The sequence below is a fragment of the Penaeus chinensis genome, chromosome 16, assembly GCF_019202785.1.
Source record: "Penaeus chinensis breed Huanghai No. 1 chromosome 16, ASM1920278v2, whole genome shotgun sequence".
In the NCBI taxonomy this organism is placed as follows: Eukaryota; Metazoa; Arthropoda; class Malacostraca; order Decapoda; family Penaeidae; genus Penaeus; species Penaeus chinensis.
In genome coordinates this window covers 5679820-5684819 of record NC_061834.1, presented here as the reverse complement: position 1 = coordinate 5684819, position 5000 = coordinate 5679820, and positions in this window count along the sequence as shown.

Genomic DNA, 5000 nt, shown 5'->3' with positions numbered 1-5000 from the left:
ACCCAGTAACCCCCTTACCCATATTTCTCTCCCCCCACCCCTCATACCCCCCACCCCTCATACCCCTCCCTTCTCCCCATTTCTCTCCACCCCCACACCTTACGTCCTATATCCCCCCCTACCCCCTATCCCCCCCCTCCACCTCCTCCCTCCGGTCATCTCTCTCTCTCTCTGTTTACATCATTTATCATATTTCTTTGTTCGTCTCAATTACTGCGTGTTGTCGATTAGGTCACAGAGGCCTTTTGTTGTCATTTTTATGATCGCTATTATTGTGTTATTGGCATCTATGAAATAATGATGTAAATTATCATAACAGTTTTATATATGTTATTGGCACTCTTATTAATTTTGCAACAAGTATTTTTTTGTAATAATTTTATCAATATTATTATTATCATCCATTTTGTTATTGTTGTTATTATTATTATCGTCATTATTTTTTCGGTGTCAATAGTAACAGTAAGGTTGGTGATCATCATTAGGATAAGGTCATGATCATTATCAATATTATTATAATGATAATGATAATAATAAGGATGATAATAATAATAATAATAATAATGATAATAATGATAATGATAATGATAATGATAATAATAATAATAATGATAATAATAATAATAATAATAATGATAATAATAATAATAATAATTATTATTATCATTATTATTTTTACTTTCACTTTTACTATTACTATTATTATTAATATTATTATCATTATCGTTATTGTTGCTACTCTCATGATTATTAATATTAGTAATATCGTTATTATTATTATTATTATTATTATTATTATTATTATTATTATTATTATTATTATTAATATCGTTATTATTATTATCATTATTAATATTATTATTTTTATTATTATTATTATTATTGTCATTATTATTATTATCATCATTATTATCGTTTTTATTATTATTATTACTATTATTACTATTATTATTGTAATCATTATTACTGTTGTTATTATTCATATCATTCTCATCCTTATTTTATTATCAATGTCATTATTATTATTATTATTATTATTATCCTTATTATCATTTTTTATTATCATTATTATTGATCCCTTAGGCAAGGAACTTCACCCCAATTGCCAGAAGGAAGGAATGGATATGTGAATATGAATTCAATTGAGCAAAAGAGGGAAAACACTTTTTGTTCGAAGGAAGGCAATGGGAAACCCCCTTCGTACACTCCCTTGTACAACCATGAAATTAAACATGGTCAACGTCAGGCTCTGATACGGGACAGAAAGAAGAAGAATCATTGTTATCAGTATTACTATTATTATCATTATTTTTAATATTATTTTTATTTATTTATTTATTTATTTATTATTATTTTTATTATTATTGTTTTTATTATTATTATTATTATTATTATTATTATTATTATGTATTTATAATAATAATAATAATAATAATAATAATAATTATCATTATCATTACTATTATTATTGTCATTATTATTATCATTATATTTATTACCATTATTATCACTGTTATAATTATACTAATATAAATGAAAATAATAATGATAATGATAACATTAAAAATATAATATTGATGATATTAATAACAGCAATAATGATAATGATAATCATTATTGTTGTTGTTGCTATCATTAATATCATATTTTTATTAATAATAATAATAATAAATAATAATGATAATAATAATAATAATATAATAATAATGATAATAATAATAGCAATAATAAAAAAATAATGATAACAATAATAATAATAGCAATACTACTACTACTACTAAAAAAAATAAAAAAATAATAATGATAACAATAATAATAATAATGATAATAATAATAATAATAATGATAATAATAATTTATCATAGTATTCACACCATCATCAATGTCATCAATGGATTCTCGTCATTAACCTAGCGCCAATATGGAATCAATATAATTTATATTTTATTTTATTTTTTTTTATTTATTCATCTTTTATTATTATCATCATTGTTATTATTATTATTATTATTATTATCATTATTAGCCTTATTATTATTATTATTATTATTATTATTATCATTATTATTATTATTATTATTATTATTATTATTATTATTATTATTATTATTATTATTATCATTTTTATTATTATTATCATTATTATTATTATCATTATTATCATTATCATTATTATTATCATCATTATTATTATTATTATCAATATTATTACTATTATTATTATTATTATTATTATTATTATTATTATTGTTATTATTATTATTATTATTATTATAATTATTATCATTATTATCATCATCATATTATTATTATTATCATTATTATTGAAAGAAGAAGAAAAGAAAAGAAAAGGGGGAAGAAAAAAAGAAAAGAAAAGGGGAAGAAGAAAAGGAAGAAAAAAAGGGAAAGAAGAAAAAAGAGAAAAGAAAAAAGGAAAAAAAAAAGAAAAAAGAAGAAAAAAAGGAAGAAAAAAGAAGAAGAAAAAAGAAAAGAAGAAAAAAAAGAAGAAGAAAAAAAAAAAAGAAAAAAGAAAAAGAAAAAAAAAGAAAAGGGAAAAAAAGGGGAAGAAAAAGAAAAAAGAAAAGAAAAAAAGAAAAAGAAAAAAGGGAAAGGGGAAGAAAAAAGAAGAAGAAGAAAAAAGAAAAAGAAGAAAAAGAAGAAAAAAAAGGGAAGAAAAAGAAGAAAAAAAAAGGGGGGGGAAAAAAAAAGGGGGGGAAGGGAAAAAAGAAGAAGAAAAAGAAAAGAAAAAAGAAGAAAAAAAGGGGGGGAAAAAAAAGAAAAAAGAAAAGAAGGAAGAAAAAAGAAGAAGAAGAAAAAAAGAAGAAAAAAAAGGAAAAAAAAAAAAAAAAGAAGAAAAAAAAAAAAGAAGAAGAAAAGGGGGGGAAAAAAGAAAAAGAAAAAAGAAAAGAAAAGAAGAAAAAAAGAAGAAAAAAGAAGGAAAAAGGAAAGGAAGGAGAAAAAAGAAGAAAGGAAAAGGAGGAAAAGGAAAAGGAAAAGGAAAGGGGGAAAAAAAAGGGGGAAAGGGGAAAAAAGGGGGAAGGGGGAAGGGGGAAAAGAAAAGAAAAAAGAAGAAAAGAAAGGAAAAAGGAAAAAGAAAAGGGAAAAAAGAAAAAAGAAAAAAAAAGAAGAAAAAAGAAAAAAAGAAGAAGGGGAAAGAAAAAAAGAAAAAAAAAGAAAAAAGAAAAAAAAAAAAAAGAAAAAGGGAAGAAGAAAAAAGAAGAAAAAAGGGAAGAAGAAAAAAGAAGAAGAAAAGAAAAAAAGAAAAAAGGGAAAAGGGGGAAAAGGGGGAAAGAAAAAAGGAAAAAGGGGAAAAAAAGAAGAAAGAAGAAAAAAGAAAAAAGAAGAAAAGAAAAGAAAAGAAAAAGAAGAAAAGAAGAAAAAAGGGAAAAAAAGAAAAAGAAAAGAAGAAAAAAAAGAAGAAGAAGAAAAAAAGAAAAAAAAGAAAAGAAAAGAAGAAAAGAAGAAGAAAAAAGAAAAAAGAAGAAGAAAAAGAAAAGAAGAAGAAGAAAAAAGAAGGAAAAGAAGAAAAGAGAAGAAGAAGAAAAAGAAAAAGAAAAAAGAAGAAAAAAGAAAAAAGGGAAGAAGAAAAAAGAAGAAGAAGAAAAAGGGGAAGGAAGGGGGAAAAAGGGGAAAGGAGAAGAAGAAGAAGAAAAGGGGAAAAAGGGAAAAAGAAAAAGGGAAAGGGGGAAGGAAAAGAAGAAAAAGGGGAAGGGAAAAGAAGAAAAAGGAAAAAGGAAGGAAAAAGGGAAAGGAAAAAAGGAAAAGGGAAAAAGAAGAAAAAAAGAAGAAAAAAGAAGAAAAAAAAGAAGAAAAAGGGAAGGGGGAAGGGGAAAGGAAGGGGAAGGGGGAAAGGAAAAAGGAAGGGAAAAAGGGAAGGAAGGGGGAAGGGGGAAAAAGGGGGAAAAGGGAAGGGGGGAAGGAAAAAGGGAAAAAAGGGAAGGAATAAGGGAAGAAGAAGAAAAGAAGAAGAAAAAGGGAAAAAGGAAGAAGAAAAGGGGGGAAGGGGAAGGGGAAGGGAAGGAGGGGGAAAAAAGGAGGGGGAAAGGAGGAGAAAAAGGGAAAAAAGGAGAAGAAGAAGAAGAGGAAGAAGAAGAAGATAAAGGAAAAAAGAAAGAAAAAAAGAAGAAGGAAAAGAAAAAGAAAAAAGGGAAAAAGAAGAAGAAGAAAGAAGAAGAAGAAGAAGAAGCAGAAAAGGAAAAGGGAGAGAAAGGAAAAGAAAGAAGAAGATGAAGAAGAAAGGGAGGAGTAAGAAGCGGAAGAGGAGGAAGAAGAAGCATAGGAAGAAAAAGAAAGAGATGATGAAGAGAAAGGAGATGAAGAGAAAGAAAGAAAAGAAAAATAAGAAGAAAAAGAAGAGGAAGAGAAAGAAGAGAAAAGAAGAAAAAAAAGTAGAAGAAGAAAAGAAAAAAAGTAAAAAGAAAAAATAGAAAAAATAGAAGAAGAGAGAAAGAATAAAAATAAGAATAAGAAGGAAGAGGAAGAGGAGGAGAACGAGACGAAAACCGGTCGAAGGGAAGAGAGAATAAAGAAGACATAGAGGGGGGTGGCAAGGGGAAATGAGAAGATAATAAAGCCAATCACGAGAGGGAACGAAAGGGAACTGGCGGAGGGGAGAGGGAGGGAGGAAGGGAGGGGAGGAAGGGGAAGGGGGGAGGGGAAGGAGAAATTGGGGAGAGGAGGAGGAGGAGGGGGAAGAGAGAGAGAGAGGGAAGGAGAAATTGGGGAGAGGAGGAGGAGGAGGGGGAAGAGAGGAGAGAGGGAGGGAGGGAGGGGCGGAGGGGGGAAGGGAACAGAGGAGAGAACAGGGAGGAAGGGGGAGGAGGGGGAAATCCCTGTTCGTGGATGGGGGTTGTGGGGGAGGGAGGGAGGCGCCTTCCATTACATATGTCATCATATGTACGCTCAGTATATATATATATATATATATATATATATATATATATATATATATATATATATATATATATACACATTATATTTATAAATATGCATATATCTAT